This window comes from Camelus ferus, chromosome 6 (genome assembly GCF_009834535.1).
Source record: "Camelus ferus isolate YT-003-E chromosome 6, BCGSAC_Cfer_1.0, whole genome shotgun sequence".
Taxonomy (NCBI): domain Eukaryota; kingdom Metazoa; phylum Chordata; class Mammalia; order Artiodactyla; family Camelidae; genus Camelus; species Camelus ferus.
The window spans coordinates 19,711,929-19,725,565 of record NC_045701.1 but is presented as its reverse complement, the minus strand read 5'-3'; the positions used below and the strand labels follow the sequence as shown (position 1 = coordinate 19,725,565).

The 13,637-nt window shown below is 36.6% G+C and overlaps 1 long non-coding RNA gene and 1 pseudogene across 2 annotated transcripts in view; one reads left to right on the top strand and one right to left on the bottom strand.

Moving 5' to 3' along the window:
- The window catches only part of LOC116664131, a 34,296-nt gene that overhangs the window by 12,459 nt on the left and 8,200 nt on the right, over positions 1-13,637 (bottom strand). The window contains exons 2-3 of one of the 2 annotated variants that reach the window (XR_004320491.1): positions 4,735-4,969; positions 320-1,182 (exon numbers count right to left, since the gene is read on the bottom strand). This is a non-coding gene — a long non-coding RNA (uncharacterized LOC116664131). Of the gene's footprint in view, positions 1-319; positions 1,183-4,734; positions 4,970-13,637 lie in introns of those variants that run through there. The other variant, XR_004320490.1, reaches the window with a different exon arrangement.
- On the top strand, positions 2,788-4,091 carry LOC102509452 (annotated as a pseudogene).

Here is a 13,637-nt window from a genome sequence, read left to right as displayed (position 1 = left end):
TAAGACAGAACTCCGCAGCTAGAGCTCACCAGGAAAAGAACAGGTTGAGCAACCAGCTTCCTCAGCCTTTGGGGGCACTACGTGAAGGACCTGCTTCAATTTCACCCCACTCAGACTGGCAAAGCTGAGATGTATAGAGATGACTAGGGACAAGAAGGAAAAGCAAGGTCTACCAGTAGTTGTCAAGCAATTAGCACAACCACAGTTCCCAGTAACCTGCTCTGCAGGTGACCCAGCAGCTTTCAACACTGAAGGAACCAACAGCCTGTATAGCTGCTGTGGACCCTTAGCAGATTTCACTGGCTTTTTCCCACGGGTAGTTGCATTTGCTAATGCCAGCTGCCTGAGTCCTTTTCCCTTGCTTACTGGAGCTCAGGAACCACACTGGCAGCCAGCCCAGGCCTCTGCAGCTGCGACAGTGCAAGATGCCAGACTCAACCTTTGTGGCTGAATCCCAGCACTGCGTGTGCTTGGGGACAGCCTCTCCAGCTATGTACTTGGTCACCACTGGCCTGATGCCTGTCACCAGACTCCAATCCTATGTAAATGTCCATGGGGAGACAATGCAGCCAAGGGAGAACACACCAATGGCGTGGGGTCCTGCAGCTGCTTGCGGGCCTGGATCAGGCCCTGTCTTCCGCCGCTGGCCTGCACAACAACGCTCACCAGCAGTTAGCCCCTCCAGCTGTGTACCTGCCTGCCCTTTGCCCAGTTCCAGTCGGGCTCCATTGCCATGCACCCTTGGTGAGACCCAGCAGCCACAGCAGTACACATAGGTGCAGGTGCCACTATGTACACAGTTGGCCCAGCCCTTGCTGCCTGCCCTGGTCCCCCCACTATGTGTGTTTGTAGCTATTCCCTGCCATTATGGGAACCAGCAGCTGGCCCCCACAGCTGGTGTGTGCACACCACCAGCCACCACTGCTGCTTACCTTGGTCCCTAGCTTCTGAATCTGGAGGCAGTGCTGAAGACCCCAACAGCCCTTGCAGTCTCTACAGACTCCCAACAGCACTTGCCAAGGGCCATGCAGTTGTCGATGATGTGGACACCAACGGCCTGAGTCCGTAAGTCACAATGACCACCAGACCTGGTGCTACCAAAGAGAGTTTATCACCAGTAGACCTGTCTTATTAGTAGAAATGCTGAAAGGAGTTCTTCAAGCTGAGATAAAAGGATGCTATCTAGTAACAAGAAAACATATGAAAATAAACATCATACTGGTAAAGGCAGGCATATAGTTATATTCATAATACTCTAATACTGTAATATGGTGATGTATTTGACCACTTAATATAAAGATTGAAGGATGAAAGTATTAAAAATACCTGTGGGTACAATAGTTTGTTAATGGATACACAATATAAAAGATGTAAAGTGTGGCATTGAAAAACAAAACATAAAATGGGAATAAAAAGTTAGAGTTTTTGTATGTAATTGAAGTTAAGTTGTTATCAGCTTAAAATAGGCTGTAATAGCTATAAGATGTTTCAAGTAAGCCTCAGGGTAACGAAAAAACAAAAACCTTTAGTGGATACACACAAGATAAAGAGAAGGGAATCAAAGTATACCACTATGGAAAAACGTCAATTCACAAAGGAAGACAGCAAGAAAGGAAGAAAGGAACTGCAAAACAGCCAGAAAACAATGAACAAGATGACAACTGTAAGTCCTCTCTTATCAATAATTATTTTAAGTGAAAATGGGTTAAATACTACAATAAAAAGGCACAGAGTGGCTGAATGGATGAAAAAACAAGATCCACCTACATGTTGCCTATAAGAGACTCACATTAGCTTCAAGGACACACATAGGCTCAAAGTGAAGGGATGGAAAAAGATATTCCATGTAAGTGGAAATGAGGAGAGCAGGGGTAGCTATACTTTCATCAGAAGAAATAGAATTTAAACCAAAAACTATAATAAGTGGCAAAGAAGTCCAATATATAATGATAAAGAGGTCAGTTCATCAAGAGGATATAATTGCAAGTATATACATGCCAATTATTAGAGCACCTGAATATATTAAGCAAATATTAACAGACCTGAAGGGAAGGATAGATAACAATACAGTAATAGTAAAGGACTTCAGTACCGCACTTTCAACAAAGAATAGATTATCCAGACAGAAAATCAATAAGGAAACACTGGACTTGAGCCATATTTTAGACCAAGTGAACTTAACAGACATATATAGAACAATCCATCCAACAGCAACAGAATACACATTCATCTCCAGCACACACTGAACATTCTCCAGGACAGATCATATGTTAGGTCACAGAATGAGTCTCAGCAGATTAATAAAGACTGAAACTATACCAATTATCTTTTCCTACCACAGTGGTATGAAACTAGAAATCAATAGCAAGAGTAAACTGAAAAATTCACAAATATGTGGAAATTAAATAACAGTCCTGAACAACCAACGGATCAAAGATTAAATCAAAAGGAAATGAAAAAATAAATGGAAACGAAAATGGAAATACAACATGCCAAAACTTATGAGATGCATCAAAAGCAGTGCTAAGAGTAAAGTTTATAGCCATAAATGCCTACATTGAGAAAAAAGAAAGATCTCAAATAAACAATCTAACTTTATACCCCAAAGAACTAGAAAATGAAAAACAGACTAAGCAAAAGGGAGGTGATAACAAAGATCAGAACAGAAATAAGTAACTAGAGAACAGAAAATCAATTTAAAAAATCAACAAAATGGAGGAGGATATAGATATAGCTCAGTGGTAGAGCACATGCTTCACATACACAAGGTCCTGGGTTTAATTCCCAGTACTGCCATTAAAATCAATCAATCAATCAACCAATTAATCTTAAAAAAAAAAAGAAAAAATCAACAAAAATAAGAGTTGTTTTTTTAAAAGATAAACAAGACTGACAAAATTTTAGCTAGACTTGCCAAGAAAAAAGTGAGAGGACTCAAATAAATAGAATTATAAAAGAAAAATGAGACATTACCTTGTAAAGAGACATTACAACTGATATCACAGAAATACAAGGATCATGAGACTACTATGAATAGTTATACACCAAATTTTTAAAAAACATAAAAAAAAGAAAAAATTAAAACCCAATAAATTTGACAATGTAGAAGAAATGGATAAATTCCTAGAAACATACAGCCTAGTCTGAATCATGAAGACAGAAAATCTGAACAAACCAATAATATGAGATTGAATCAGTAATCAAAAACCTTCCAACAAAGAAAAGCTTAGGACCAGATGGCTTCACAGGTCTGAATTCTTCCAGACATTTAATAAAGAATTAACACCATTTCTTCTCAAACTCTTCCAAAACCTTGAAGAAGAGGAAACACTCCCAAATTCATTTTATGAGGCCTACATTACCCTGATGCCCAAGCCAGATAAAGACATTACAGGATGTGAAAACTACAGACCAATACCCCTACAGACCAGATGAATATAGATGCACAAATTCTCAACAAAATACTAACAAACCAAATTCAACAGCACATTAACAGGATCATTCACTGTAACCAACTGAGATTAATCCTTGGATGCCAGGATGGTTCAACATAATACAAATCAAAATGAGTAAGTTTTGAGGGGCAGATCTGTTTCCTGGTGGCACGTGAGGCTCCAGGCCAAGAGCTGCCCCTGCTGCCACTGACATGGAGAGTGTGTACTCAGTCCTGTTCTTAGTGCTTGAATTCCCCAACTTGAAGCTGAAGAAGCTGCCCTGGGTGCACATGCCATCGGCCATGATGGTGTATGCTCTGATGGTGGCATCTTACTTCCTCATCTCTGGAAGAATATGATGTTATTGTCAAACCTCCAAGTTTTGGCTCTGTGACTGATGAACATGGACATCAGAGACCAGTAGCTTTCCTGGTCTACAGAGTAAATGGACAATATACTATGGAAGGATATGCATCTAGCTTCCTGTTTACAATGGGAAGTTTAGGTTTCACAGTCCTGGACCCGTCCAGTGCACCAAACATTATAAAACTCAATAGATTTCTTCTTCTATTCATTAGATTCATCTGTGTCCTGCTGAGTTTTTTCATGGCTAGAGTACTCATGAGAATGAAACTCCTGGGCTATCTGATGGGTTAGAGTGCTTTTTGAAAAGAAACATGTGGATACTGAATTTGCTCCTGTTAATGAAGTTTTAAAGGCTGTACCAATCCTTTGATATGAAATATGGAAAAGGATGAAAAGTAGCAAAAAAAGAAATATCTAATGAAAACATAGGAAGCATATTAAATCTTGGACTAGAATATCTCCTTGGTATCAAAGAGACAAGCTTATCAGTATTTCTTCCTGCTGGCCTATCCCGGTGTACCAATGATGTTAAGTGGCATTTTCTTCTTCTTCTTTTTTTTTTTTTTTTCATTTCTTAAAGAAAATGTACTTCATTTCTACAGCTACAATATTGAAAAAGTGATTGTTTTTACAACCCCCTTTAAAAAAATGAGTACATTTTGGAGATTTTACTGTACAGCTTGGTGACTACAGCAAGTATATTTGTATACTTGAAAGTTGCTATGAGAGTAGAGTTCTGATAGTCTCACCATAATAACAACACAATGGTAATTATATGAGCTAAAGGATGTGTTAACAACCTTACTGTGTAAACATCTCACAATATATATATGTATCAAATCATCGCATTGCACACCTTAAACTTATACAATGTTATATGTCAATTATATCTCAATAAAGCTGGGAAAACACCAGCACACATTTATTCTCTTACTGTTCTGAAGGACAGAAATCTGAAATCAGTTTCACTGGGCCAAAATCAAGATGTCCGTAATGCCATGCTCCCTCTCAAGGCTCGAGGGAAGAATCTATTTCCTCATCTTTTCCAGCATCTAGAGCTGCATCTTTGGTGGCACCTTCCTTCATCTTGAAAGCCAGGAGTGTAGCATCTTGCTTCAGTCCTCACGTTGATAGTAAAAGCTCCCTCTGCCACTCTCTTAGAAGGACACCTGTAATTACATGTAAGATCCATCAAGTTAATCCAGGATAATTTCCCCATCTCAAGATCCTTAATTTAATTACACCTAAAAGTCCACTTGCCATGTAAAGTAACATTCACAGATTGTAAGAATTACTACCTGGATATATTTGGGGCCAATATTCAGCCTGCCACATAAAGTAAATGCTTAAGAAACATTAGCTATTATTATCACTGTGCTAAGCACTTTATATTTATTATTTCTTTTCATCTTCAGTACAGCCCTATGAGGTAGAGACTATGTTTATCCCTGTCTTACAGAGAAAAGATTTGAGAGTTTATGTAGTTACCCAAAATCAAATGGTAAGTGGAATTCCAATGCAAGAGACTAACTCCAGAGCCTCTAACTCTTGGCCTTTATCACAGGCTGGCTATGAGGAGCACATCTGTTACTCCCCTTGCAGTAACAGTGAAGCTCCATCCTACATTTCTTTCTTTTTTAAAAAATTTATTTATTTTATTTATTTTTAATTGGGTTATAGTCAGTTTACAATGTTCTGTCAATTTCTGGTGTACAGCACAATTTTTCAGTCATACATGAATATACATATATTCATTTTCATATTCTTTTTCACCATGAGCTATTATAAGATCTCATATATATTTCCCTGTGTTATACAGTATAACTTATTTATCTATTCTATATATCCCTGTTATTTACAAATCTTGAACTCCCAATCTGTCCCTTCCCACCTCCTTCCCCCCGGCAACCACAAGTTGTATTCTATGTCTGTGAGTCTGTTTCTGTTTTATATTTAAGTTCATTTGTCTTCTTTTTTTTCTTTTTTTTTTTAGATTCCACATATGAGTGATGTCATATGGTATTTTTCTTTATCTTTCTGGCTTACTTCCCTTAGAATGACATTCTTCAGGGACATCCATGTTGCTGCAAAAGGCATTATGTTTTCATTTTTATGGCTGAGTAGTATTCCACTGTATAAATATACCATAACTTATTTATCCAGTCATCTGTCAGTGGACATTTAGGTTATTTCCACGTCCATCCTACTTTTCTATTTGAGTCATTTGAGTTGATGCATGTTTTCCTGGGGAAGGGAAGTCCTTCTCCATATATTAGCATCTTTTTCAAGACAGAGAGTCTGTCATGCACCTCCCCTTGTAGTTTAGTGCTATACTTGTACTGAAAACAAATCAATGTTGTTGATTTAACTGCTAAAGTTAGAGACCATAAAGATAATTAGTACTGCAAACAGTACTAATGAAACAGTACAAAATCTACATCCTTATTGTGCCAACCCTTAAAGGTTGACACAGTGAGAGGGATGAGTTGAAACTGAGTTTAGTTTCATTTTCTAAAATTCAGTTGGACTATTGGTCTGGGACATGTAGTGATTAGAACAACTTTTCTTTAGGAAAACATCTTCTCATTTTGTTCCAGGAAGAATACATAGTGGTTGTTTTTTTGTTTGTTTGTTTTTTGTCTTTAATTTTTGTTGACATATAGTTGATTTACAATGTTGTATTAATTTCAGGCATACAGCAAAGTGATTCAGTTATACATATACATAAATGTGTGTGTGTGTATATATATATATATATATATATATATATATATATATATTCTTTTTCATATTCTTTTCCATTATAGGTTATTACAAGATATGGAACACAGTTCCCTGTGACATACAGTCGGTCCTTTTTGTGTATCTATTTTATATCTATTGTGTGATGTGTATATGTTAATACCAAACTCCTAATTTATCCCTCCCCCAACCCCTTTCCCCTTTGGTAACCCTGGTTTGTTTTGTGTATCTGTGAATCTATTATTGGTTTGTAAATAAGTTCATTTGTATCTTTTTTTTTTAAATTCCACACATAAGTGATATCATATCATATTCGTTTTTCTCTGTCTGACTTGCTTCAGTTCATATGATAACCTCTAGGTTCATCCATGTTGCTGCAAATGGTATTATTTCATTCTTTTTATGGCTGAGTAATTTTCCATTGTATGTATATATATATATATATACCACATCTTCTTTATCTTTTCATCTGTTGATGAACATTTAGGTTGCTGCCATGTCTAGGCTATTGTAAATAGGGCTGCTATAGACATTCGGGTGCATGTATCTTTTCAAGTTAGAGCTTCCTCCAGATATATGCCCAGAGTGGGATTGTTGGATCATATGGTAATTACATTTTTAGTTTTTTAAGGAACCTCTGTACTGTTCTCCATGGTGTCTGCACCAATTTACATTCCCACCAACAGTGTAGTAGGGTTCCCTTTTCTCCACACCCTGTCCAGCATTTATTGTGGATTTTTTAATGCTGGCCATTCTGACTGGTGTGAGGTGAAACCTCAATGAAGTTTTGATTTGCACTTCTCTAATAATTAGCAACATTGAGCATCTTTTCATGTGCCTATTGGACATCTGTATGTTTTCTTTGGAGAAGTGTCTGTTTAGGTCTTCTGCCCATTTTTTGATTGAGTTGTTTGGGGTTTTTTGTATTAAGTGTATGAACTGTTTGCATATTTTGGAAATTAATCACTTACCTGTCTTTGTTTGTAAATACTTTCTTCCATTCCATAGGTTGTCTTTTCATTTTGTTTATGGCTTCCTTTGGTGTACAAAAGCTTTTAAGTTTGATTAGGTCCCATTTGCTTATTTTTGCTTTTATTTCCATTACTCTAGGAGACGGATCAAAAAAAATTGCTATGATTTATGTCAAAGAGTGTTCTGCCTGTGTTTTCCTCTAGGAGTTTGATAGTATCCAGTCTTACATTTAGGTCTTTAACCCGTTTTGAGTTTATTTTTGTATTTACTGTTAGAGAATGTTGTAATTTCATTCTTTTACATGTAGCTGTCCAGTTTTCTCTGCATCACTTAACGAAGAAACTGTCTTTTCTCCTCCTTTTTCCCTTTGTCATAGATTAATTGACCATAAGTGCATGGGTTTATTTCTGAGCTTTCTGCCCTGTTACATTGATCTATGTGTCTGTTTTTGTGCTGGTACCATACTGTTTTGATTATTGTATTTTTGTAGAATAGTCTAACATAAAAAAGCATGATTCTTCCAGCCCCATTCTTCTTTCCCAAGATTGTCTCAGCTATTTGGGGTCTTTTGTGTTTCCATACAAAATTTAACATTTTTTGTTCCAGCTCTGTGAAAAATGCCACTGGTAGTTTGATATGGATTGCATTGAATCTGTATATTGCATTGAGTAGTATGGCCATTTTAACAATATTGAGTCTTCCAGTCCAAGAACACAGTATATCTTTCCATCTCTTTGTGTCATCTTCAATTTCTTTCATGAGTGTCTTATAGTTTTTGGAGTACAGGCCTTTTTCCTCCTTAGGTAGATTTATTCTTAGGTATTTTATTCTTTTTGATGTGATGGTAAATGGGATTGTTTCCTTAATTTCTTTTTCTGATATTTTATTGTTAGTGTATAGAAATGCAATAAATTTCTATATATTAATTTTGTATCCTGCCACTTTACTGAATTCATTGATGAGCTCTAGTAGTTCTCTGGCAACGACTTTAGAATTTCCTATGTATAGTATCATGTCATCTGCAAATAGTGACAGTTTTACATCTTCTCTTACAGTTTGGATCCCTTTTATTTCCTTTTCTTCTCTGATTGCTGTGGCTAGGACTTCCAAAACTATGTTGAATAAAAGTGATAAGAGTGGGCATCCTTGTCTTGTTCCTAATCTTAGGGGAAATGCTTTCAGTTTTTCACCATTGAGTGTGATGTTAGCTGTGGATTTGTCATATATGGCTTTTATTATGTTGAGTTATGTTACTTTTGTGCCCTTTTTCTGAAGGGTCTCTTTTTCATCATAAATTGATGTTGAATTTTATCAAAAGCTTTTACTGCATCTATTGAGATGATCATATGGTTTTTATTCTTCAATTTGTTAATGTGGTGTATCACCTTGATTGATTTGTGGATATTGAAAAATCCTTACATCCCTTGGTTAAATCCCACTTGATCATGATGTATGATCCCTTTCATGTATTTTCAGATCCAGTTTACTAGTATTTTGTTGAGGATTTTCACAAGTATCTTCATAAGTGATATTGGCTTGTAATTTTCTTTTTTTGTGATATCTTTGTCTGTTTTGGTATCACAGTGATGGTGGCCTCATTGAATGAATTTGGAAGTCATCCTTCCTCTGCAGTTCTTGGAATAGATTCAGAAGGATGGGTGTTAACCCTACTCTAAATGTTTGGTAGAATTCACCTGTGAAGCCATCTGGTCCTGAACTTTTCTTTGTTGGGAGTTTTTAAAATTATTTATTCAAGTTCAGTAATGGTAACTGGTCTGTTCATATTTTCTATTTCTTCCTGGTTCAGTCTTGGGGGATTACCTTTCTAAGAATTTGTCCATTTCTTCTAGGTGTCCATTTTATTTGTGTATAGTTGCTCGTAGTAGCTTCTTATGATCCTTTATAGTTCTGTGGTGTCGGTTATAACTTTGTTTTCATTTCTGATTTTATTGATTTGGGCCCTCTCTGTTTTTTTCTTGATGACTCTGGCTAAAGATCTATCAATTTTGTTTATCTTTTCAAAGAACCAACTTTTAGTTTCATTGATTTTTTTTTAGTCTCTATTTCATTTATTTCTGCTCTGATCTTTATGATTTCTTTTTTCTACTGAGTTTGAGTTTTGTTTATTCTTTTTTTTCTCTAGTTGCTGTAAGTGTAAGGTTAGGTTGTTTATTTGAGATTTTCTTGTTTCCTGAAGTAAGCTTGTATTGCTATAAACTTCCCTCTTAGAACTGATTTTGCTGTGTCCCCTAGGTTTTGGATCATGGTGTTTTCATTCTGATTTGTCTCTAAGTATTTTTGATTTCTTCACTGATCCATTGGTTGTTTAGTAGCATCTTGTTTAGCCTCCATGTGTTTGTGTTTTTTTGCAATTTTTCTCTTGTAGTTGATTTCTAATCTTATAGTGTTGTGGTTGGAAAAGATGCTTGATGTGATTTCAGTTTTCTTAAATTTACCAAGGCTTGCTTTATGGCCCAGCATATGATCTATCCTGGAGAATGTTCCATGTGTGCTTAAAAAGAATGTATATTTTACTGCTTTTGGATGGAATGCTCCATAAATATCAATTAAGTCCAACAGATGTAATGCATCATTTAGGCCTGTGTTTTCTTATTGATTTTCTGTCTGGATGATCTTTCTGTCCATTGATGTAAGTGGGGTGTTAAAGTCCCCCACTATTATTGTGTTACTGTCAGTTTCTCCCTTTATGTCTGTTAGCAATTGCTATATATTGAGTTGCTCCTATGTTGGGCGCATATATACTTAGAATTATTAAATCTTCTTCCTGGATTGATCCTTTGATTATTATGTAGTGTCTTTCTTTGTCTCTTGTAACAGTCTCTATTTTTAAATCTATATTGTCTAATATACTTATTGCTACTTCAGCTTTCTTTTGATTTCTATTTGTGTGAAATAGTTTTTCCCATCCCTTCACTTTCAGTCTGTAGGTGTCTCTTGTAGGCAACAAATATATGGGTCTTCTTTTTGCATCCATTCAGCCAGTCTGTATCTTTTGGTTGGAGCATTTACTCCATTTACATTTAAGGTAATTATTGATATATATGTTCTTATTGCCATTTTGTTAATTGTCTTGGATTTGTTTTTTAGGTTTTTTTTTTTTTCCCTTTTCTTCTTTTGTTCTCTTCTCTCATGATTTGGTGACTATCTTTAGTGTTATGTTTGGATTCCTTTTTCCTTGTTGTATGTATAACTATTATAGAGTTTTTGGTTTGTGGTTACCATGAGGTTTTGGTATAGAAGTCTATATATGTATATACACACACACACACACACACACACATACACACATGATTGCTTTAAGTTTCTGAGCTCTTAATTTCAAGTGCATTTTAAATACTGTGCATTTGTACTCTCCTCCCCTCACGATTACTGGTTTTGATATCATATCTTAGATTTGTTCTGTGTATCTCTTAACAGCTTATTGTGGATACAGATGATTTTACTGCTTTTGTCTTGTAACTGTCCTCCTAGTTTGTATGTGGATGTTTTCCTACTTTTACTGTATATTTGCCTTTATCAGTGAGCTTTTCCATTTCATAGTTTTCTTGTTTCTGGTTGTGGTCTTTTCTTTCCTGCCTTGAGAAGTTCATTTAGCATTTGCTGTAAAGCTGGTTTGGTGGTGCTGAATTCTTTTAGCTTTTGCTTGTCTGTAAAGCTTTTGATTTCTCCATCAAATTTGAATGAGAGCCTTGTGGTTAGAGTATTCTTGGTTATGGATTTTTTCCCCTCTCATCACTTTAAATATATCATGCCATTTTCCCATAGTGTTTCGTTAATGCAGCATATTCTGATCTTTCTGGCATGATAGAACTGTGTTTAAACTCAATGTAGCATAGGGATGGGTAGGAGATGGACATCATTCAACATAAGGTCAAACCAGGAAATGAACTATGAAGAAAGAGGTATCCACAAGGTCAAAGTGATAAGTATTCTGAGTGATGATGGGGAAAAGCACTGTGTGAAGGAGAAGAAAAGTAGTGGCAGTATGTGATGTGGAAACTGAATTCCTGGGAGATAATGAAACATGATAAGAGAGGAAAAAAAAAAAGGTTTAGAGCTAGGCAAACAGAAGGAGAAAGAGTTTGATTAATACAAGATTTTGTCTAAAACATGAGAAAAAGAACCAGAAGTAGCCATATAAAAATTAATGGTCCTGTATTCCTTTAGAAGGAGTAAGTGCTAGTACACCTGAAAAATTATAATCACAGCCTTGTCGTTGATGAATCATGTAGCAGCTACTCCAGAAACCTGAATCACCAAAGTCTCCTCTTCCCTTCTTATTGCCACATAACTTGACTAGATCGGGATAGGAGAAGAGCAAAGAAACTACAAATAGTAACCAAGTATTCTCACCAGTGGGGGTGGATATAGCTCAGGGGTAGGGTGTGTGCTTGGCATGCATAAGGTCCTGGGTTCAATCCCCAGTACCTTCACTGAAATAAATAAAATAAATAAACCTAATTACCACCCCCCCACCACCAAAAAAAAAAAAGGGGGGGGGAAAAGTATTCTCACCAGCATTTCCAAGGCACTAGGAGAAGTGAGGTGGACAAAGTCCTGGTCTAGAGTTTAGAGTTCCACCCATATAGCCCTAAGGAGATTGATTGGCTCACCAGTGCCTCCCCTTTCTGTGGGCAAATCTGTGTGGAAGTCAAAATGTCATCAGAAAGTAGCCAGGGAGCATGAAACCAGGGAGTGGGGAAGGGGTGTCCTGGATGGTTCCAATGGCTGATGCCACCCTGCTTCGTGGCCTGATGCCTGTATATCTGTCATCAGGATATCCCATCTGTAGGGACTGGCTCCTCATACCCTCAAGTCAGGGAACTATCTCTCCAGGATGTTTTTGGAAACCAAGTACCCTTTCTGCCAGCACATTTTTCCCTTCCCACATTATTATGCAACTAGTGTAACCTAATCCAGTCCCATTTGGTTCATATTTTCCTGAGATGACAATATATCCATGCCAGTTTAATTTGACCTGAGTGTTTCTGAGACTCATCTACTACACATTCACAATAATCCCTTTGTGTCATTTCTACTGGTGTCTGATCTCATCCCTTTTATATAGGTCTTATTGATTTTATTTTAAGTTTGAGGATACTTTTGAGTGTCAACCCAATGTATTGCTCATATAAATACTGCTTTATTAAATCCACAAATGAACGTTATGGCGTGGTATTATTCTCATTTTAAAGCTGAAAAAACTGACATTAAGACTTGTCCAAACTTCATTTTTCTCAGAACTAGAACAAATCATAATAAAATTTATATGGAACCACAAAAGACCTAGAATTGCCAAAGCATTACTGAAGAAAAAGAAAGAGGCTGGAGGAATAACTCTTCCAGACTTCAGACAATACTACAGAGCTACAATAATCAAGATAGCATGGTATTGGTACAAAAACAGCCCACAAATGAACCCACAAACTTTTGGTCAACTAATCTTTGACAAAGGAGGCAAGAATGTACAATGAAATAAAGACAGTCTCTTCAGCAAATGGTGTTGGGAAAACTGGACAGCAGCATGTAAATCAATGAAGCTAGAACACTCCCTTATACCATACACAAAAATAAACTCAAAATGGATCAAAGACTTAAACATAAGACAAGATACAATAAACCTCCTAGAAGAAAATATAGTCAAAACATTATCTGACATTCATCTCAAAAATGCTCTCCTAGGGCAGTCTACCCAAGCAATAGAAATAAAAGCAAGAATAAACAAATGGGACCTAATTAAACTTACAAGCTTCTGCACAGCAAAGGAAACCATAAGTAAAACAAAACAACAACCTATGAAATGGGAGAAAATTTTTGCAAATGATGAAACCGACAAAGGCTTGATCTCCAGAATATATAAGCAGCTCATATGACTTAATAAGAAAAAAACAAACAACCCAGTCCAAAAATGGGCAGAAGACCTAAACAAGCAATTCTCCAAGGAAGAAATACAAATGCTCAATAGGCACATGAAAAAATGCTCAATATCACTTATTATCAGAGAAATGCAAATCAAAACTACGATGAGGTATCACCTCACACCAGTCAGAATGGCCATCATTCAAAAGTCCACAAATGACAATGCTGGAGAGGCTGCGGAGA